The following is a 24345-nucleotide window of genomic DNA, read 5'->3' on the forward strand; positions in this document are numbered from 1 at the left end:
TTCACATGTGGCAACACCGGACACTATGCCAAGAATTGCCCCAGGAACCAGCAGAGGCAGGGGCAGAATGTTAATCAAAATCAAGGCAAGAGACAAAAGGTGCAAGTGAGGTAGGGCAGGCTAAACTTCACCACCATGGCTGATATTCCAGAGGGAGCACCCGTCTTGACTGGTATCTTTACAGTTTTGAATTATCCTGCTATTGTTCTTTTTGATTCTGGTGCATCACACAGTTTTATAAGTACCAAATTTAGTGCCAAGTGACAATTGCCTTTTCCACACCAATGGGGGCATTACAATCTCAACACCAGGAGGCAGGGTTGCCACCTATCAGATCAATAGACACGTACCAATTAAGCTGGGTAGTTTCATTTTCAAAACCACTCTCTTGATAATGGGGTTGGATAGTGTGGATATCATCCTAGGGACTGATTGGTTATCATGGCACCACGCGGTGATTGATGTCGCAGCCAGAGCCATAGAAATTCACTCTCCTTTGGATGGCGAGATTACCTTATATTTACCCGACCAAGGTTGTACCCGTTCCTGTGCCTTCGTTATGAGAGAGTCCCCAGTGGAAAAGATCCCAGTGGTCTGTGACTATCCGGATGTGTTTCCGGATGAATTGCCAGGGATGCCACCTGACCGAGACATTGAGTTCGCCATTGAATTGCAACCCGGGACTGCTCCTATCTCCAAGAGACCCTATAGGATGCCTCCCGCGGAATTGGCAGAATTGAAGAAGCAACTGCAGGAGTTGTTGGACAAGGGGTTCATTCGCCCAAGTACTTCACCATGGGGATGTCCCGCCTTGTTCGTAAAGAAAAAGGATGAGAGTTTGAGGATGTGTGTTGACTACCGCCCTCTCAATGCGGTGACTATCAAGAACAAATACCCACTACCCTGTATAGATGTTCTGTTTGATCAGTTGGTAGGAGCCAAGGTATTCTCCAAAATAGACCTTCGCTCAGGTTACCATCAGATCAAGATCCGTGCCAGTGATATTCCCAAGACAGCTTTCTCCACCAGATATGGGTTGTATGAATTTTTGGTGATGTCCTTTGGGCTGACCAATGCCCCGGCTTATTTTATGTACCTAATGAACTCAGTATTCATGCCAGAGTTGGACAAATTCGTGGTCGTTTTCATTGATGATATCCTGGTTTATTCCAAGAATGAAGCCGAGCACACCAAACATTTGCATACTGTACTTCAGAGACTGCGTGACCATCAGTTGTATGCAAAATTGTCTAAATGTGAATTCTGGCTGAAGGAGATTAAATTCTTGGGTCACACAATTTCTCAGGACGGGATATCAGTTGATCCTGAGAAGGTGCAGGAGGTGATGAATTGGAAACCCCCGACTACAGTGAGGCAGATTCGAAGTTTTCTGGGATTGGCAGGGTATTATCGACGATTTTTTCCGGATTTCTCCAGAATTGCCAAACCAATGACTGAACTGTTGAAGAAGGGAGTCAAGTATGATTGGAGCCAAAAGTGCGAGGATGCCTTTCACATTTTGAGGCAGCATTTGACAACAGCCCCAGTGCTGGCTCAACCTGACAACACCAAGCGATTTGAAGTTTATTGTGATGCTTCTGGTACAGGTTTGGGTTGTGTCTTGATGCAAGATAACAGAGTCATTGCTTATGCTTCCCGAGCACTCAGATCCCATGAGCAGAACTATCCTACACATGATCTGGAATTGACAGCTGTGGTTCATGCTCTTAAGATATGGAGACACTACTTGATGGGAGCCCACTGTAACATCTACACTGATCACAAGAGACTCAAATACATCTTCACTCAGGCAGACCTGAACATGAGGCAGAGGAGATGGTTGGAGTAAATCAAGGACTATGATTTGGAGGTGCATTACCATCCTGGTAAAGCCAATGTTGTGGCAGATGCTTTGAGTAGAAAGGCCCAGTGCAATTGTATGAGCATGGATGCAAAAGTTACCACCCTATGCGATGAATTGTGCAAGTTGAACCTGGAAGTTGTTTCTTCGGGTGACTTAAGTTATATCTCGGTAGAGCCCACATTGCAAGAGCAGATAGTCAGGGCACAGATTGAGGATAAGGGTGTTCAGGTTATCAATGAAATGATCAAGCAAAAGGCCGAAAAATACAAGTGCTTCCGGCAGGACAACAAGGGAATTCTATGGTTTGGAGATCGATTGGTTGTTCCCAAGGACCCAGAGCTCAGAAGGAAAATACTGGACAAAGCTCATCTTTCAAAATTCTCCATGCACCCTAGTAGCAACAAGATGTACCATGATCTCAGATCTTTATATTGGTGGACCAGAATGAAGAGGGAGATTGCCAAGTACATATCCGAGTGTGACACTTGCCAGAGGATAAAAGCTAGTCACTTGAAGGCAGCAGGCCCTTTGCAACCCCTTCCCATCCCATCTTGGAAATGGGAGGACATTTGCATGGATTTTATCGTAGGATTGCCCAATACCTCCAGGCACCATGATTCCATTTGGGTTATTGTGGACAGGTTGACCAAGACCGCTCACTTCTTGCCAGTACACACCACCCACAGGACAGAGAAGTATGCAGAGATCTACATTGACCAGATAATTCGTCTGCATGGAATACCAAGGACTATAGTCTCAGACAGAGGAGCACCATTTGTGGCACGATTTTGGGAACAATTGCAGGAATCACTTGGGACCCAGGTCATACGAAGCTCAGCCTATCACCCCCAAACCGATGGCCAGACAGAAAGGGTGAATCAGATTTTGGAAGACATGTTGCGAGCATGTGCCCTGCACTACGGAAAGGATTGGGACAAGTGTCTTTCCTTGGCAGAGTTTTCTTACAATAACAGCTATCAGTCCAGTCTGAGGATGGCACCTTTTGAAGCTTTATATGGGAGAAGATGCAGAACCCCATGAATTGGTCTCAAGCAGGAGATAGGGAAATTTTTGGGCCAGATTTGGTACTTGAAGCAGAAGCAAAGGTCAGAATTATCAAGAAGAACCTAGAAGCTGCTCAGGCCAGGCAAAAGAGCTATCATGACAAGAGGCGGAAGCCTCTACAGTTTGAGGTGGGGGATCCTGTTTATCTTAAGGTATCACCCACCAAGGGTGTCCAGAGATTCGGGATCATGCCCTAGCTTGTCATGCACATCTAAGGGGGGAATTTCCCAAAACCCTAAACCAAACCCCTCTTGGGCAATAGGAACCCTAATTGAAGCTAGGATCAAAAGGTCATGTAAACCTTATGATCATGGCTTGGGCCAAATATAAAAATTGTAGTATACTTCATAACCTACAAATGGTAGTAAGAAAGTAACCCCAAAAAGAATTCAGAAAAGCCCCAAAAAGTTCACCCAAGGTTGAGCACAAGAGAAAATTCAGAATTTGCCTAAGTCTAAAAACTAACCCTTGAACAAAGATCCCACATGTTCACCTTAATCCAAAATTCAAAACACTTCGACCCAATTGACAAAGTGGCGCCAAATTAACCCTAGAATGCCCTGGAAAGAGGTGACACCTACCCTAGGGCGTTTGACACGACTTGGCACCATTTTTGTCTTTGCTTGGACCTAGCTGACACAGCCAACTTCTCACCCCTCTATCTCCCTACCCCGACCATATCTTGACTTGGAACTCACAGCAAAAAGGTAGGATATGGAGCAAGGAAGAGACCGTACACAGTGACTTTGCCAAGATACGCACACTATGGTGCTCAAATCCGTCGTTGAACCATGGCAGAAGCGAGCTCCCACGTGTTCGACGCGGACTGACACCCGGGGGAGCGCTCAGAGCACGCCCGTGCGCGAACCCCCGCGCGCCCGCGGCCGCCCGTGACCACGCCCGCGCCACGGCTATAAAGCCCGTCCCAGTGCTCGGCTGCCTTCCCCGTTGATGAAGCTGAGGTGCCCGATCTTTCGGCGAGTAGAGATAATTCCGATTTGGCGGAAGATGACCCTTGCGATCCGACTACGACGAGCAAGCCCGAGGCGCCAAAGCAATCGCTGAACCAACTCCCTGTGGTTACCGACCTTGCTGATGCGAGATCGGCCTGATCACGAAGATCGTTTCCTGTGCGCAATCGAAGAACGAACAAGAACAAGGTGCGAGCAATCTAATCTATTACTCGAGGGTGGAGTTCTGAATACACGAAGACAGCGCAGATTTGCGCGTGTTCGAGAGTAGCTAAGGCTAACGTAAAACAAAACTCGAGAATAAAGGAGGCGCAGCTCCTGGATAAATAGAGGGGGCGCAGCCCCTAGGGGCGGCCAACCCTAGGTCCTCCACTATGGGCCGCAGTTGGGCTGGTCGTCTATTCTTCTGGGCCCTCATTCTTCAGTAGCATGACGAAGTTAAGATCTCTGGCACGGGCCCGAGTGATTGGCCCAGCTAATGAAGGAAGTGGCGCTTGATGTGGAGGTGCTGCTGGTGTAGTCGTACTCATAGTGATGTCCTCATCATCCTCCCCTTCTTGAAGTGAAGTCGTCCTCGACGACAACTCCTCATCCTCGGCCATATATGGTTTCAAATCTGCAACATTAAAACTAGTGGAAACACCAAATTCCGCAGGCAGGTCAAGGATATAAGCATTATCATTAATCTTTGTTAGCACCTTAAAAGGACCAGCAGCACGAGGCATTAATTTAGAACGACGCAAAGTAGGAAACCGATCCTTTCTCAAGTGCAACCAAACCATATCACCTGGCTCAAAAGTAACATGTTTTCTTCCTTTACTACCAGCAACCTGATTTTTAGCATTAGTAGCAGCAATGTTCTGTTTCGTTTGTTCATGTATGGTAATCATTTGTTCAACATGTGCAGCAGCATCTACATGTGGGGCATTGGCAGCATTAAGTGAAATCAAATCAATAGGTGCCCTAGGGATGTAACCATAAACAATCTGGAAAGGGCACATCTTTGTAGAAGAATGCGTGGCATGATTGTAAGCAAATTCAACATGAGGCAAGCAATCCTCCCAACGTCTCAAATTCTTGTCTAAAACAGTCCTAAGCATGGTAGATAAAGTTCTATTTACTACCTCAGTTTGTCCATCAGTCTGAGGGTGACAAGTAGTGCTAAACAACAATTTAGTTCCCAATTTATTCCAAAGAGATCTCCAAAAATGGCTTAGAAACTTAGCATCGCGATCAGAGACTATTGTTTTTGGAATACCATGTAAACGAATAATTTCTCTAAAGAACAATTCAGCAACAATGCTAGCATCATCAGTTTTATGACAAGGTATAAAGTGAGCCATTTTAGAGAATCTATCAACAACCACAAAAATACTATCCCTCCCCTTCTTAGTTCTAGGCAAGCCCAAAACAAAGTCCATAGAGATATCAAGCCAAGGAGAAGAAGGGACAGGCAAAGGCATATACAAACCATGGTTGTTCAACCGTGACTTAGCTTTCTGACAAGTAGTGCAGCGTGCAACAAGGCGCTCCACATCAGTGCGCATCCGAGGCCAAAAGAAATGGGCAGCCAACACCTCATGCGTTTTGTAGACGCCAAAATGCCCCATGAGACCGCCTCCATGCGCTTCCTGTAACAACAAAAGACGAACCGAGCTAGCTGGAACACACAGCTTGTTAGCGCGAAACAGGAACCCATCCTGTATGTGAAATTTGCCCCATGGTATCCCATTAATACAATGGCCGAAAGCATCTTTAAAATCAACATCGTCAACATATTGATCCTTCACAGTGTCCAAACCAAAGATTTTAAAATCTAATTGTGACAGCATGGTATAGCGACGAGACAAAGCATCAGCAATAACATTATCCTTCCCGTTCTTGTGTTTAATAATGTAAGGAAAGGACTCAATGAATTTGACCCATTTAGCATGACGACGGTTCAGATTTGTTTGGGTACGAATATGTTTTAAAGCCTCATGATCAGAATGAATTATGAACTCACGATGCCAAAGATAGTGCTGCCAAGTATGCAAAGTGCGCACTAAAGCGTAAAGTTCCTTATCATAAGTAGAATATTTCAGACTAGCACCGCTTAATTTTTTACTAAAATAAGCAACTGGTTTTCCTTCTTGTAACAAAACAGCACCTAGCCCAATACCGCTAGCATCGCATTCAAGCTCAAAAACTTTATTAAAATCAGGCAATTGCAAGAGGGGAGCTTGGGTTAACTTATCTTTCAAAGTGCTGAACGCTACCTCCTGCGAATCACTCCAAGCAAACGGCACATCTTTCTTTGTAAGCTCATGTAGAGGCGCTGCAATGGAGCTAAAATCACGAACAAATCTGCGGTAGAAACCGGCAAGTCCAAGAAAGCTCCGAATTTGTGTGACCGTCGTCGGTGTAGGCCACTCCCGAATGGCAGCAATCTTGCTGCTATCCACCTCAATGCCCTGCGGAGTAACCACATAACCAAGAAACGAGACACGTTGCGTGCAAAATGTGCACTTTTCCATGTTACCAAACAAGCGAGCAGCACGCAAAGCGTCAAAAACAGCACGCAAATGTTCTAAATGCTCCTCTATAGACTTGCTGTAAATAAGGATATCATCGAAATAAACAACAACAAACAAACCTATGAAGGCCCGTAGAACTTCGTTCATTAAACGCATAAAGGTGCTGGGAGCATTAGTCAATCCAAATGGCATAACCAACCATTCATATAAACCAAATTTCGTTTTAAAAGCCGTTTTCCATTCATCACCGAGTTTCATTCTAATCTGATGGTAACCGCTACGCAAATCAACCTTAGAGAAAATAACGGCACCACTAAGCTCATCTAGCATATCATCAAGGCGTGGAATAGGATATCGATAACGAACTGTGATGTTATTAATAGCACGACAATCTACGCACATACGCCATGACCCATCTTTCTTTGGAACGAGTAAAACAGGAACCGAGCAAGGGCTAAGAGACTCACGAATGTAACCCTTATCAAGCAGCGTCTGCACCTGGCGCTGGATCTCCTTCGTCTCATCTGGATTTGTACGGTACGGGGCGCGGTTCGGAAGAGAAGCGCCGGGGATGAGATCGATCTGATGCTCAATGCCACGGAGGGGAGGAAGACCCGGTGGTAAGTCCGTAGGATAAACATCAGCATACTCCTGCAAAAGGTTAACAACAGCAGGGGGTATATTCAAAGACGGTGCATCATCAAGCGGAACAAGCATTCGCGAGCATACAAGTGCATAACAGGGCATATGAGCTTCATGGAGATCATCAAAATCAGCACGTGTAGCAAGTAAAACAGGAGAGTGCAACTTGATTTCAGATTTAATAGGTGCGGCTGATGTCGATTTGACTTGTTGTGCAGTTTTAGCAGCCCTAGTAAGATCATCTTTCAAAATTTGGTCAGGGGTCATTGGATGTATAATTATTTTCTGGCCTTTAAACATGAAAGAATAATGATTTGAACGACCATGATGTAAACTATCAGTATCATATTGCCAAGGTCGACCTAATAACAAAGAGCATGCTTCCATAGGAATAACATCGCAATCAGCATAATCAGAATAAGAACCCAGCGAAAAGGGGACACGTACCGAACGTGTTACCTTTATTTTACCACCATCATTAAGCCATTGAATGTGATACGGATGTGGATGTGTGCGAGTGGGCAAGGATAATTTCTCTACCAACACTGTACTTGCCAAATTGTTGCAGCTGCCACTATCGATGATGATGCGAATCGACCGTTCGTGCACGACGCCCTTGGTATGGAATAGAGTGTGTCGCTGATTTTTTTCGGCCTGGGCAACCTGTGTGCTGAGAACACGCTGCACAACAAGACTCTCATACCTATCGGCGTCGATGGGATCAACGTGGACTTCCTCATTTTCTGCATGGTTAGTGGCAATCATAGCATGACTAGTTTCCTCAGAATCACTGGCTGAAGAGTACTCACCATTGTCGCGTATAAGCAAGGTACGCTTGTTTGGGCAGTCCCAAATCATGTGCCCAAACCCTCTGCAACGATGGCACTGAATATCCCGTGTACGTCCTGTGGAAGAAGCGGCGCCTTTGGCAGGGGGCGCCACTGGCTTGGTCGTCCCTGTGCGCGATGTAGTGCTAGGCGTAGAAGGTGCAGGGCTGGAAGGAGTTGAGCTGTGTGTTGGACCCCGGCCTGCAAGAGAGTTAGTATATGTCTTTGATCGTCGTCCCTGCACTTCACGTTCAGCTTTGCAAGCATATTCAAACAATGTGGTTATATCAAAATAATCCTTATAATCAAGTATATCCTGAATTTCCCTGTTCAAACCACCACGAAAACGCGCCATAGCAGCGTCATCCGACTCAACCAAACCACAACGAAGCATACCCTTTTGTAACTCCTGGTAATATTCCTCAACAGACTGTGAACCTTGTTGAAAACGCTGCATTTTGTTAAGCAAATCACGAGCATAATAGGAAGGAACAAATCTGTGGCGCATGGCAGCTTTTAATTGGGTCCAAGTAATGACACTGTTAATGGGAAGTTTTTGTTTATACTCACGCCACCAAATTAAAGCAAAATCAGTAAATTCACTAATGGCAGCCTTCACTTGGCTATTAGCAGGAATATCATGGCATGAAAATTTCTGTTCTACCTCTAATTCCCAATCAAGATATGCAGCAGGATCATATTTACCATTAAAAGATGGAATTTTAAATTTAATCTTAGAAAATAAGTCATTAGGGGGATGACGAACCACACGACGTGCACGACCACGGCGATCTCCATCGTCCTGCTCAGTGTCACCGCCGTATTCCTGCTCCATCTTTGTGGTCAATGCATCAAGGCGTGCCAGGATGGTGTCGAGTGTGGTGCGAGTCGCCGTTTGAGCAAGGTCAAGTTGGTTGAAACGCTCGGTCGTCGAAGTGATCGTTGAATCAAGCCGTTCATGCATCGTCCTAATGTCAGCAGCAAGTCCATCAACTTGTCCCCTTACTTCCTGCAACTGGGCATCCACCATGTCGTGTGCTCCTGCCATAGTTAGCGCAAACACCAAAAGGAGAAAAACCAACGACAAAAACAGGGGTGTACTGCTCACAAGGCGCTCACACTAGTGCTGTTATCAAGTTCTTATCCGTTCTTACCAAGCCACAGTGATGCGGACATCAACACCAACACGAGCACATCTACACCAGCAGCACCTTTTCCAGCCCAGGCGCCACCCCTTCCACCTGGGCCAGTGACTCGGGCCCGTGCAAGAGAATTGAACTACATCATGTTGTTAAAGAACGAAGGCCCGGAAGAATAGACGACCAGCCCAATTGCGGCCCATAATGGACGACCTAGGGTTGGCCGCCCCTAGGGGCTGCGCCCCCTCTCTATTTATTCAGGAGCTGCGCCTCCTTTATTTCCGAGTTTTGTTTTACGTTAGCCTTAGCTACTCTCGAACACGCGCAAATCTGCGCTGTCTTCGTGTATTCAGAACTCCACCCTCGAGTAATAGATTAGATTGCTCGCATCTTGTTCTTGTTCGTTCTTCGATTGCGCACAGGAAACGATCTTCGTGATCAGGCCGATCTCGCATCAGCAAGGTCGGTAACCACAGGGAGTTGGTTCAGCGATTGCATTGGCGCCTCGGGCTTGCTCGTCGTAGTCGGATCGCAAGGGTCATCTTCCGCCAAATCGGAATTATCTATACTCGCCGAAAGATCGGGCACCTCAGCTACATCAATTGGTATCAGATTTCCAGGTTGATCGGTGAGTTTATCGAGCGTTTTTTTCCTACAGTCCACAAAACCACATAAAAATTCAGGTTAGATCTTATCCCAGCACCCTTTTGAGCCTCGCACTTTCTTTCAATAATCTGCATTGTTGAATTTGTGTGCTTTCGCGTTTCCTTGTTGCTGGTTGCATTGTGTTCTTCCACCATTCAAACCCTAGCGCCGCCACCATCTCCCGTTTGATCACGCCACAAATCGAGTCAACATTGTTTCCTTGTTTTTCTCCTTCGGTTACGTCAAACAAAAACAGAAAAAAACAAGCCGAGTCAACGGCCGTTTTCTTGATTTTCTCCTTCGGTTACGAAAAAAAAACAGAAAAAAAACAAACCGAGTCAACGACCGCTTCCTTGTTTTTCTCCTTCGGTTACATAAAAAAAAACAGAAACAAAAAAAGGAAAACGAAGGAGAAAGGATACGGTTGTTTCATCCCGGTAGTTTTTAAAACATAACTTGAGGTACCTTCCGTAAACCGGGCATAACTTTTCGCTCGGGTGTCCAAAAAATATGAAATTTTTACAGGAGCTTGTTGACACCATTCTGAGCCCGGCCAAACTGACCTACGGTCTGTTTGGGGTTCGACAAAATTGTCAAAAAAATTCAGGAAAATAAAGAAAAAAATTCATCAAAGTTCTCGCACGCTTTTCAGAGAACTTCCTGATTTTCTATAGACCACATCTGATATCTGTTTTAGGTGAAACTTCGTGTAGCTCCTATCTTGTTGCTTCTTGTGCTGAGAAAAATATCAAAAAAATCATACAAAAAAGAAAAACAAAATCACCTGTGATTTCTACTAGTGCCTTTTTGGCATCACTAGTACAATATTTACGGTACTGCCATTCTGCTAGTTCCATCCATCCTTTGCACCTGTGGCCAGCAATATAGTTTCGTGTTTTGCACTATAATTCAATTTTGCATTATTGTTTGATCGTGCTAATCCTTGACTTGAGTGCAGCCTACCCACAACTCCACATATTTCTACGACGAGCAGGTTTCTGTTTCTCCACGCAATCGCTCATCCAATCTTTCACCGGTTCCACCTGTTGGTTGCAGTTCACCACTGTGGCTTGGTAAGAACGGATAAGAACTTGATAACAGCACTAGTGTGAGCGCCTTGTGAGCAGTACACCCCTGTTTTTGTCGTTGGTTTTTCTCCTTTTGGTATTTGCGCTAACTATGGCAGGAGCACACGACATGGTGGATGCCCAGTTGCAGGAAGTAAGGGGACAAGTTGATGGACTTGCTGCTGACATTAGGACGATGCATGAACGGCTTGATTCAACGATCACTTCGACGACCGAGCGTTTCAACCAACTTGACCTTGCTCAAACGGCGACTCGCACCACACTCGACACCATCCTGGCACGCCTTGATGCATTGACCACAAAGATGGAGCAGGAATACGGCGGTGACACTGAGCAGGACGATGGAGATCGCCGTGGTCGTGCACGTCGTGTGGTTCGTCATCCCCCTAATGACTTATTTTCTAAGATTAAATTTAAAATTCCATCTTTTAATGGTAAATATGATCCTGCTGCATATCTTGATTGGGAATTAGAGGTAGAACAGAAATTTTCATGCCATGATATTCCTGCTAATAGCCAAGTGAAGGCTGCCATTAGTGAATTTACTGATTTTGCTTTAATTTGGTGGCGTGAGTATAAACAAAAACTTCCCATTAACAGTGTCCTTACTTGGACCCAATTAAAAACTGCCATGCGCCACAGATTTGTTCCTTCCTATTATGCTCGTGATTTGCTTAACAAAATGCAGCGTTTTCAACAAGGTTCACAATCTGTTGAGGAATATTACCAGGAGTTGCAAAAGGGTATGCTTCGTTGTGGTTTGGTTGAGTCAGATGACGCTGCTATGGCGCGTTTTCGTGGTGGTTTGAACAGGGAAATTCAGGATATACTTGATTATAAGGATTATTTTGATATAACCACATTGTTTGAATATGCTTGCAAAGCTGAACGTGAAGTGCAGGGACGACGATCAAAGACATATACTAACTCTTTTGCAGGTCGGGGTCCAACACACAGCTCAACTCCTTCCAGCCCTGCACCTCCTACGCCTAGCACTACATCGCGCACAGGGCCGACCAAGCCAGTGGCGCCCCCTGCCAAAGGCGCAGCTTCTTCCACAGGACGTACACGGGATATTCAGTGCCATCGTTGCAGAGGGTTTGGGCACATGATTCGGGACTGCCCAAACAAGCGTACCTTGCTTATACGTGACAATGGTGAGTACTCTTCAGCCAGTGATTCTGAGGAAACTAGTCATGCTATGATTGCCACTAACCATGCAGAAAATGAGGAAGTCCACGTTGATCCCATCGACGCCGATAGGTATGAGAGTCTTGTTGTGCAGCGTGTTCTCAGCACACAGGTTGCCCAGGCCGAAAAAAATCAGCGACACACTCTATTCCATACCAAGGGCGTCGTGCACGAACGGTCGATTCGCATCATCATCGATAGTGGCAGCTGCAACAATTTGGCAAGTACAGCGTTGGTAGAGAAATTATCCTTGCCCACTCGCACACATCCACATCCGTATCACATTCAATGGCTTAATGATGGTGGTAAAATAAAGGTAACACGTTCGGTACGTGTCCCCTTTTCGCTGGGTTCTTATTCTGATTATGCTGATTGCGATGTTATTCCTATGGAAGCATGCTCTTTGTTATTAGGTCGACCTTGGCAATATGATACTGATAGTTTACATCATGGTCGTTCAAATCATTATTCTTTCATGTTTAAAGGCCAGAAAATAATTATACATCCAATGACCCCTGACCAAATTTTGAAAGATGATCTTACTAGGGCTGCTAAAACTGCACAACAAGTCAAATCGACATCAGCCGCACCTATTAAATCTGAAATCAAGTTGCACTCTCCTGTTTTACTTGCTACACGTGCTGATTTTGATGATCTCCATGAAGCTCATATGCCCTGTTATGCACTTGTATGCTCGCGAATGCTTGTTCCGCTTGATGATGCACCGTCTTTGGATATACCCCCTGCTGTTGTTAACCTTTTGCAGGAGTATGCTGATGTTTATCCTACGGACTTACCACCGGGTCTTCCTCCCCTCCGTGGCATTGAGCATCAGATCGATCTCATCCCTGGCGCTTCTCTTCCGAACCGCGCCCCGTACCGTACAAATCCAGATGAGACGAAGGAGATCCAGCGCCAGGTGCAGACGCTGCTTGATAAGGGTTACATTCGTGAGTCTCTTAGCCCTTGCTCGGTTCCTGTTTTACTCGTTCCAAAGAAAGATGGGTCATGGCGTATGTGCGTAGATTGTCGTGCTATTAATAACATCACAGTTCGTTATCGATATCCTATTCCACGCCTTGATGATATGCTAGATGAGCTTAGTGGTGTCGTTATTTTCTCTAAGGTTGATTTGCGTAGCGGTTACCATCAGATTAGAATGAAACTCGGTGATGAATGGAAAACGGCTTTTAAAACGAAATTTGGTTTATATGAATGGTTGGTTATGCCATTTGGATTGACTAATGCTCCCAGCACCTTTATGCGTTTAATGAACGAAGTTCTACGGGCCTTCATAGGTTTGTTTGTTGTTGTTTATTTCGATGATATCCTTATTTACAGCAAGTCTATAGAGGAGCATTTAGAACATTTGCGTGCTGTTTTTGACGCTTTGCGTGCTGCTCGATTGTTTGGTAACATGGAAAAGTGCACATTTTGCACGCAACGTGTCTCGTTTCTTGGTTATGTGGTTACTCCGCAGGGCATTGAGGTGGATAGCAGCAAGATTGCTGCCATTCGGGAGTGGCCTACACCGACGACGGTCACACAAATTCGGAGCTTTCTTGGACTTGCCGGTTTCTACCGCAGATTTGTTCGTGATTTTAGCTCCATTGCAGCGCCTCTACATGAGCTTACAAAGAAAGATGTGCCGTTTGCTTGGAGTGATTCGCAGGAGGTAGCATTCAGCACTTTGAAAGATAAGTTAACCCAAGCTCCCCTCTTGCAATTGCCTGATTTTAATAAAGTTTTTGAGCTTGAATGCGATGCTAGCGGTATTGGGCTAGGTGCTGTTTTGTTACAAGAAGGAAAACCAGTTGCTTATTTTAGTGAAAAATTAAGCGGTGCTAGTCTGAAATATTCTACTTATGATAAGGAGCTTTACGCTTTAGTGCGCACTTTGCATACTTGGCAACATTATCTTTGGCATCGTGAGTCATAATTCATTCTGATCATGAGGCTTTAAAACATATTCGTACCCAAACAAATCTGAACCGTCGTCATGCTAAATGGGTCGAATTCATTGAGTCCTTTCCTTACATTATTAAACACAAGAACGGGAAGGACAATGTTATTGCTGATGCTTTGTCTCGTCGCTATACCATGCTGTCACAATTAGATTTTAAAATCTTTGGTTTGGACACTGTGAAGGATCAATATGTTGACGATGCTGATTTTAAAGATGCTTTTGGCCATTGTATTAATGGGATACCATGGGGCAAATTTCACATACAGGATGGGTTCCTGTTTCGCGCTAACAAGCTGTGTGTTCCAGCTAGCTCGGTTCGTCTTTTGTTGTTACAGGAAGCGCATGGAGGCGGTCTCATGGGGCATTTTGGCGTCTACAAAAAGCATGAGGTGTTGGCTGCCCATTTCTTTTGGCCTCGGATGCGCGCTGATGTGGAGCGCCTTGTTGCACGCTGCACTACTTGTCAGAAAGCTAAGTCACGGTTGAACAACCATGGTTTGTATATGCCTTTGCCTGTCCCTTCTTCTCCTTGGCTTGATATCTCTATGGACTTTGTTTTGGGCTTGCCTAGAACTAAGAAGGGGAGGGATAGTATTTTTGTGGTTGTTGATAGATTCTCTAAAATGGCTCACTTTATACCTTGTCATAAAACTGATGATGCTAGCATTGTTGCTGAATTGTTCTTTAGAGAAATTATTCGTTTACATGGTATTCCAAAAACAATAGTCTCTGATCGCGATGCTAAGTTTCTAAGCCATTTTTGGAGATCTCTTTGGAATAAATTGGGAACTAAATTGTTGTTTAGCACTACTTGTCACCCTCAGACTGATGGACAAACTGAGGTAGTAAATAGAACTTTATCTACCATGCTTAGGGCTGTTTTAGACAAGAATTTGAGACGTTGGGAGGATTGCTTGCCTCATGTTGAATTTGCTTACAATCATGCCACACATTCTTCTACAAAGATGTGCCCTTTCCAGATTGTTTATGGTTACATTCCTAGGGCACCTATTGATTTGATTTCACTTAATGCTGCGAACGCCCCACATGTAGATGCTTCTGCACATGTTGAACAAATGATTACCATACATGAACAAACGAAACAGAACATTGCTGCTACTAATGCAAAAAATCAGGTTGCTGGTAGTAAAGGAAGAAAACATGTTACTTTTGAACCTGGTGATATGGTTTGGTTGCATTTGAAAAAGGATCGTTTTCCTACTTTGCGCCGTTCTAAATTGATGCCTCGTGCTGCTGGTCCTTTTAAGGTACTAACCAAGATTAATGATAATGCTTATATCCTTGACCTGCCTGCGGAGTTTGGTGTTTCCACTAGTTTTAATGTTGCAGATTTGAAACCGTATGCGGGAGAAGATGAGGAGTTGCCGTCGAGGACGACTTCAGTTCAAGAAGGGGAGGATGATGCGGACATCAACACCAACACGAGCACATCTACACCAGCAGCACCTTTTCCAACCCAGGCGCCACCCCTTCCACCTGGGCCAGTGACTCGGGCCCGTGCAAGAGAATTGAACTACATCATGTTGTTAAAGAACGAAGGCCCGGAAGAATAGACGACCAGCCCAATTGCGGCCCATAATGGACGACCTAGGGTTGGCCGCCCCTAGGGGCTGCGCCCCCTCTCTATTTATTCAGGAGCTGCGCCTCCTTTATTTCCCGAGTTTTGTTTTACGTTAGCCTTAGCTACTCTCGAACACGCGCAAATCTGCGCTGTCTTCGTGTATTCAGAACTCCACCCTCGAGTAATAGATTAGATTGCTCGCATCTTGTTCTTGTTCGTTCTTCGATTGCGCACAGGAAACGATCTTCGTGATCAGGCCGATCTCGCATCAGCAAGGTCGGTAACCACAGGGAGTTGGTTCAGCGATTGCATTGGCGCCTCGGGCTTGCTCGTCGTAGTCGGATCGCAAGGGTCATCTTCCGCCAAATCGGAATTATCTATACTCGCCGAAAGATCGGGCACCTCAGCTACATCACTATGGCTGTCACGATCTTGTGGAGCGTGACACCCTGGCCACTAGGGCACTCGTCCTGCAAGCAATCAAAGAACTAGCAAGAACAAGTAGAACAAGTACTGAATTACCAGATCTAAATGTAGGTTTCAAAATCAAACTCCAATATAGTGGGGTTCCGAAGACAAGAAGACGGGCGGCTGAACCAGCACGCGCGCTTACAAGCAAGTAGCGAGAGCTAAACTTGATCTAAACAAAACCCCCTGTTCTTGGTGGCGGCTAGGGGGTTTATAAACATGGGAGGACGACCACAAGGGTATTGGGGTCGTGCTGCAACCCTAGGATGCGTCCCTAATGGACCTAACTTGATACACGACCCATTGGGCCAAAATAGGGTGACGCAGCACCATGGGCAGAAAAGGCAGGAAATGTCTCGGTAAGAAAACAATGATTACGGCGGCCTCAGAACAGATATGACTATAATTCCGGATCCATATGAAAGTAGACTTGATAAGCTTTCCATGTTGTGCTTGAACATTCCAATCCGAGCCCGCATCTGACCGTGGTGACCGTCACAAGTTGGTGTCCTTCTGCAGTCCGAATCCAGCATGTTCAAATCCTTTTCCCTTTCGGTCTTCTCCCTGGTTCCTAAGCAAAACAAGAGTGCACGGGTCTCCATGGTCTAAATATGATGGACATGAACTCAAGAGTGTAATCACCTGATGATTGAGTTGACGAGCACGAGCGCGAGTAATGGGACCAGAAATTGGTACTTGTATTGGCATAGATGTATCAGTAGTGTGGATGTCTTCATCATTCTCCCCTTCTTGCATTTGAGTCGTCCTCGACTCAAGCTCAACTTCCTCTCCCAAGTAGGGCTTTAAATCTGCAATGTTAAATGTGGGGCTAACCCCAAAGTCTGCAGGCAGATCTAGCCTATATGCATTGTCGTTAATTTTCTCTAGCACTTTAAATGGTCCATCGGCTCGAGGCAACAACTTAGATTTTCGCAATTCAGGAAACCTTTCCTTTCTCAAATGCAACCAAACTAAATCTCCAGGTTCAAAATTTATTTCCTTTCTACCTTTATCACTAGCAAACTTATATCTAGCATTCATACGCTCTATGTTTTCTTTAGTAGTTTCATGCAGTTTTAACATCAATTCAGCACGCCTAGTAGCATCAAAATTTAGTTTTTCAGAAGATGGCAAAGGCATTAAATCAATAGGAGCACGAGGCAACAAACCATATACAATCTGAAATGGGCACATCTTTGTAGTAGAATGCAATGATCGATTATAAGCAAATTCAACATGAGGCAAACAGTCCTCCCACATCTTAATATTCTTCTTTAGAACTGCCCTTAACATAGTAGACAAAGTTCTATTCACAACTTCAGTTTGACCATCAGTTTGAGGATGACATGTAGTAGAAAATAAAAGCTTAGTCCCCAATTTTGCCCACAAAGTCCTCCAAAAATGACTAAGAAATTTAGCATCACGATCAGAAACGATTGTGTTGGGCACACCATGCAAGCGAACAATTTCACGAAAGAACAAATCAGCAATATGAGTAGCATCGTCAGTTTTATGACATGGTATGAAATGTGCCATCTTAGAAAATCTATCAACAACCACAAACACACTATCACGTCCTTTCCTAGTCCTAGGCAATCCCAGCACAAAATCCATAGAAATATCTTCCCAAGGAGCACTAGGAACGGGTAGAGGCAAATACAAACCGTGTGGATTTAACCGTGACTTCGCCTTTTGACATGTCGTGCAACGAGCAACCAATCTCACCACATCTCTTCTCATCTTGGGCCAAAAGAAATGACCAGCAAGTATGTCCTCCGTTTTCTTTGCTCCAAAATGTCCCATTAAGCCACCTCCATGTGCTTCCTGTAACAACAACAAACGAACGGAGCTAGCTGGAATGCATAGCTTGTTAGCTCTAAACACAAACCCATCACTAACGATATATTTGTTCCATCCTTTCCCATCTTTACAATGTAGCAACACATCTTTAAAATCAGTATCATGAACATATTGGTCTTTAATCGTCTCTAATCCAAAGATTTTGTAGTCAAGTTGATTCAGCAAAGTATATCTCCTAGACAAAGCGTCAGCAATGATATTCTCTTTTCCTTTCTTGTGCTTAATAACATAAGGAAACGATTCGATAAATTCAACCCACTTAGCATGTCTACGGTTCAGTTTTCCTTGACTACGAATATGTTTCAAAGATTCATGATCAGAATGAATAACAAACTCTTTGGGCCACAAATAATGCTGCCATGTTTCTAATGTTCGCACAAGAGCATATAATTCCTTATCATAAGTAGAATAATTTAGAACAGACCCACTCAATTTTTCACTAAAATATGCAACAGGTTTGCCTTCTTGTAACAAAACACCACCCAATCCAATTCCACTAGCATCACATTCAAGCTCAAAAGTCTTATTAAAATCAGGAAGTTGGAGGAGAGGTGCATGTGTCAACTTATCTTTCAGCACGTTGAAAGCGTGCTCTTGTACTTTGCCCCAACTAAAATGCACTCCCTTCTTCGTAAGCTCATTCAAAGGTGCAGCAATGGTGCTAAAGTCCTTCACAAAACGGCGATAGAAGCCAGCAAGTCCTAGGAAACTCCGCACCTGTGTGATAGTCTTTGGCATAGGCCATCCATGTATCGCTTCTACCTTGGCTTGATCAACCTCAATTCCCTGTGGAGTCACAACATAACCAAGAAACGAAACTCGATCGGTGCAAAATGTGCACTTCTCAAGGTTACCAAATAAACGTGCATCTCGTAAAGCATTAAAAACAGCACGCATGTGATCAACATGTTCATCCATAGATTTGCTGTAGATCAATATGTCATCAAAGTATACTACCACAAATTTTCCAATGAAGGCACGCAAAACCTCGTTCATTAATCTCATGAAAGTGCTAGGTGCATTAGTTAACCCAAAAGGCATGACTAACCACTCATACAATCCGAACTTAGTTTTGAAAGCAGTTTTCCATTCATCTCCCAATTTCATACGAATCTGGTGGTACCCACTACGCAAATCAACTTTAGAAAAGACAATGACACCACTCAATTCATCAAGCATATCATCTAAACGTGGAATAGGGTGTCGATAACGTATCGTGATATTATTAATAGCCCTACAATCAACACACATACGCCATGTTCCATCTTTTTTAGGCACTAAAATAACCGGAACAGCACACGGACTAAGAGACTCACGCACTTAACCTTTGTCGAGTAGTTCTTGCACTTGTCGCTGAATTTCTTTTGTTTCCTCTGGATTTGTCCTATATGGCGCACGATTCGGCAAAGATGCACCAGGAATAAGATCAATTTGGTGCTCAATCCCTCGTATAGGTGGCAGCCCCTCTGGTATCTCACTTGGAAATACATCAGAATACTCCTGCAAAATGTTAGTAATAACAGGAGGCAAAGAATGCTGCATATCTTGAATTGAAATCAAAGCATCCTTTCATACCAAGGCGTAGGCAACAGTAGTGGAAGCAAATAATTCATTAACATCAGTTTTTGTTGCAAGCAGCAATGTCCTTTCAATTTTATCACATCTTTGTTATTACCAACAGCTTTAATATTCTTGTTGTTCTCAGTTTTAGCTTTGGTAGCTTTAGCAACATCATCACGCACAATAGCCTCAGGGGACATGGGAAGCAAAATAATTTTCTTATCATGGTGTATGAGAGAATATTGATTTGATCGACCATGATGCATACAATCTGAATCAAATTGCCATGGTCTACCTAGAAGAATATTACAAGCATCCATAGGCACAACATCACAGTCAACAACATCACGATATGAACCAATAGCAAAATTAATTCGTACCAGCTTGGTTACCTTGACCTTACTGTTGGGGACTTGTTCTCAAGTGCTAAGAGTTAAGAACAAGGCAACACAGAAAATGTTAATCGTTAACGCCCTTCGTCCTCCGAAGCATTATTTCCCTTAGGATATAATGGTTTACGGACGAAGGTTATGAAGGACATACCTTCATAAATTCATCAAACAATGACGAAGGTTAAAATATAAAGAATGTAGAAGAACACATGAACAATCATTTATTATTATTGAACATAAACAAAAATATTATTGAACTATAAGTGTACCTTCAATCGGAAGGAAATGATAGTACAAGCGTGACGCAGAAAGCGAATGCCAAGTCAGCGTGAACAGTACGGGGATACTATTCACCTATTTATAGACACGGGACACAGCCCTTACAAAATTACATTCATGCCCTTTACATTTGATAATAACTCTATAGTAGTCTATCGAGGTCTGAATAGCCTTTTCATCTTTAAGTCGGTTCCACTCTTTGCTGTTACGCCGAAGCTTTCCTGCTCAACACCTTCGGCTCTGTATCAAGCTTCGTATTATTCCGATCTGCTGCAAGGCCGACTTTGCTGATGCGAGATCGGCCTGATCATGAAGATCGTTTCCTGTGCGCAATCGAAGAACGAACAAGAAAAAGAGGCGAGCAATCTAATCTATTACTCGAGGGTGGAGTTCTGAATACACGAAGACAGCGCAGATTTGCGCGTGTTCGAGAGTAGCTAAGGCTAACGTAAAACAAAACTCGGGAAATAAAGGAGGCGCAGCTCCTGAATAAATAGAGAGGGGGCGCAGCCCCTAGGGGCGGCCAACCCTAGGTCGTCCATTATGGGCCGCAATTGGGCTGGTCGTCTATTCTTCCGGGCCTTCGTTCTTTAACAACATGATGTAGTTCAATTCTCTTGCACGGGCCCGAGTCACTGGCCCAGGTGGAAGGGGTGGCGCCTGGGCTGGAGAAGGTGCTGCTGGTGTAGATGTGCTCGTGTTGGTGTTGATGTCCGCATCATCCTCCCCTTCTTGAACTGAAGTCGTCCTCGACGGCAACTCCTCATCTTCTCCCGCATACGGTTTCAAATCTGCAACATTAAAACTAGTGGAAACACCAAACTCCGCAGGTAGGTCGAGGGTATAAGCATTATCATTAATCTTGGTTAGTATCTTAAAAGGACCAGCAGCATGAGGCATCAATTTAGAACGGCGCAAAGTAGGAAAACGATCCTTTCTCAAATGCAACCAAACCATATCACCAGGTTCAAAAGTAACATGTTTTCTTCCTTTACTACCAGCAACCTGATTTTTTGTATTAGTAGCAGCAATGTTCTGTTTCGTTTGTTCATGTATGGTAATCATTTGTTCAACATGTGCAGAAGCATCTACATGTGGGGCGTTCGCAGCATTAAGTGAAATCAAATCAATAGGTGCCCTAGGAATGTAACCATAAACAATCTGGAAAGGGCACATCTTTGTAGAAGAATGCGTGGCATGATTGTAAGCAAATTCAACATGAGGCAAGCAATCCTCCCAACGTCTCAAATTCTTGTCTAAAACAGCCCTAAGCATGGTAGATAAAGTTCTATTTACTACCTCAGTTTGTCCATCAGTCTGAGGGTGACAAGTAGTGCTAAACAACAATTTAGTTCCCAATTTATTCCAAAGAGATCTCCAAAAATGGCTTAGAAACTTAGCATCGCGATCAGAGACTATTGTTTTTGGAATACCATGTAAACGAATAATTTCTCTAAAGAACAATTCAGCAACAATGCTAGCATCATCAGTTTTATGACAAGGTATAAAGTGAGCCATTTTAGAGAATCTATCAACAACCACAAAAATACTATCCCTCCCCTTCTTAGTTCTAGGCAAGCCCAAAACAAAGTCCATAGAGATATCAAGCCAAGGAGAAGAAGGGACAGGCAAAGGCATATACAAACCATGGTTGTTCAACCGTGACTTAGCTTTCTGACAAGTAGTGCAGCGTGCAACAAGGCGCTCTACATCAGCGCGCATCCGAGGCCAAAAGAAGTGGGCAGCCAACACCTCATGTGTCTTGTAGACGCCAAAATGCCCCATGAGACCGCCTCCATGCGCTTCCTGTAACAACAAAAGACGAACCGAGCTAGCTGGAACACACAGCTTGTTAGCGCGAAACAGGAACCCATCCTGTATGTGAAATTTGCCCCATGGTTTCCCATTAATACAATGGCCGAAAGCATCTTTAAAATCAGCATCGTCAACATATTGATCCTTCACAGTGTCCAAACCAAAGATTTTAAAATCTAACTGTGACAGCATGGTATAGCGACGAGACAAAGCATCAGCAATAACATTGTCCTTCCCGTTCTTGTGTTTAATAATGTAAGGAAAGGACTCAATGAATTCTACCCATTTAGCATGACGACGGTTCAGATTTGTTTGGGTACGAATATGTTTTAAAGCCTCATGATCAGAATGGATTATAAACTCACGATGCCAAAGATAGTGCTGCCATGTATGCAAAGTGCGCACTAAAGCGTAAAGCTCCTTATCATAAGTAGAATATTTCAGACTAGCACCGCTTAATTTTTCACTAAAATAAGCAACTGGTTTTCCTTCTTGTAACAAAACAGCACCTAGCCCAATACCGCTAGCATCGCATTCAAGCTCAAACACTTTATTAAAATCAGGCAATTGCAATAGGGGAGCTTGGGTTAACTTATCTTTCAAAGTGCTGAACGCTACCTCCTGCGAATCACTCCAAGCAAACGGCACATCTTTCTTTGTAAGCTCATGTAGAGGCGCTGCAATGGAGCTAAAATCACGAACAAATCTGCGGTAGAAACCGGCAAGTCCAAGAAAGCTCCGAATTTGTGTGACCGTCGTCGGTGTAGGCCACTCCCGAATGGCAGCAATCTTGCTGCTATCCACCTCAATGCCCTGCGGAGTAACCACATAACCAAGAAACGAGACACGTTGCGTGCAAAATGTGCACTTTTCCATGTTACCAAACAAGCGAGCAGCACGCAAAGCGTCAAAAACAGCACGCAAATGTTCTAAATGCTCCTCTATAGACTTGATGTAAATAAGGATATCATCGAAATAAACAACAACAAACAAACCTATGAAGGCCCGTAGAACTTCGTTCATTAAACGCATAAAGGTGCTGGGAGCATTAGTCAATCCAAATGGCATAACCAACCATTCATATAAACCAAATTTCGTTTTAAAAGCCGTTTTCCATTCATCACCGAGTTTCATTCTAATCTGATGGTAACCGCTACGCAAATCAACCTTAGAGAAAATAACGGCACCACTAAGCTCATCTAGCATATCATCAAGGCGTGGAATAGGATATCGATAACGAACTGTGATGTTATTAATAGCACGACAATCTACGCACATACGCCATGACCCATCTTTCTTTGGGACGAGTAAAACAGGAACCGAGCAAGGGCTAAGAGACTCACGAATGTAACCCTTATCAAGCAGCGTCTGCACCTGGCGCTGGATCTCCTTCGTCTCATCTGGATTTGTACGGTACGGGGCGCGGTTCGGAAGAGAAGCGCCGGGGATGAGATCGATCTGATGCTCAATGCCACGGAGGGGAGGAAGACCCGGTGGTAAGTCCGTAGGATAAACATCAGCATACTCCTGCAAAAGGTTAACAACAGCAGGGGGTATATCCAAAGACGGTGCATCATCAAGCGGAACAAGCATTCGCGAGCATACAAGTGCATAACAGGGCATATGAGCTTCATGGAGATCATCAAAATCAGCACGTGTAGCAAGTAAAACAGGAGAGTGCAACTTGATTTCAGATTTAATAGGTGCGGCTGATGTCGATTTGACTTGTTGTGCAGTTTTAGCAGCCCTAGTAAGATCATCTTTCAAAATTTGGTCAGAGGTCATTGGATGTATAATTATTTTCTGGCCTTTAAACATGAAAGAATAATGATTTGAACGACCATGATGTAAACTATCAGTATCATATTGCCAAGGTCGACCTAATAACAAAGAGCATGCTTCCATAGGAATAACATCGCAATCAGCATAATCAGAATAAGAACCCAGCGAAAAGGGGACACGTACCGAACGTGTTACCTTTATTTTACCACCATCATTAAGCCATTGAATGTGATACGGATGTGGATGTGTGCGAGTGGGCAAGGATAATTTCTCTACCAACGCTGTACTTGCCAAATTGTTGCAGCTGCCACTATCGATGATGATGCGAATCGACCGTTCGTGCACGACGCCCTTGGTATGGAATAGAGTGTGTCGCTGATTTTTTTCGGCCTGGGCAACCTGTGTGCTGAGAACACGCTGCACAACAAGACTCTCATACCTATCGGCGTCGATAGGATCAACGTGGACTTCCTCATTTTCTGCATGGTTAGTGGCAATCATAGCATGACTAGTTTCCTCAGAATCACTGGCTGAAGAGTACTCACCATTGTCACGTATAAGCAAGGTACGCTTGTTTGGGCAGTCCCGAATCATATGCCCAAACCCTCTACAACGATGGCACTGAATATCCCGTGTACGTCCTGTGGAAGAAGCGGCGCCTTTGGCAGGGGGCGCCACTGGCTTGGTCGTCCC

This window comes from Zea mays, chromosome 9 (assembly GCF_902167145.1).
Source record: "Zea mays cultivar B73 chromosome 9, Zm-B73-REFERENCE-NAM-5.0, whole genome shotgun sequence".
NCBI classification, from domain to species: domain Eukaryota; kingdom Viridiplantae; phylum Streptophyta; class Magnoliopsida; order Poales; family Poaceae; genus Zea; species Zea mays.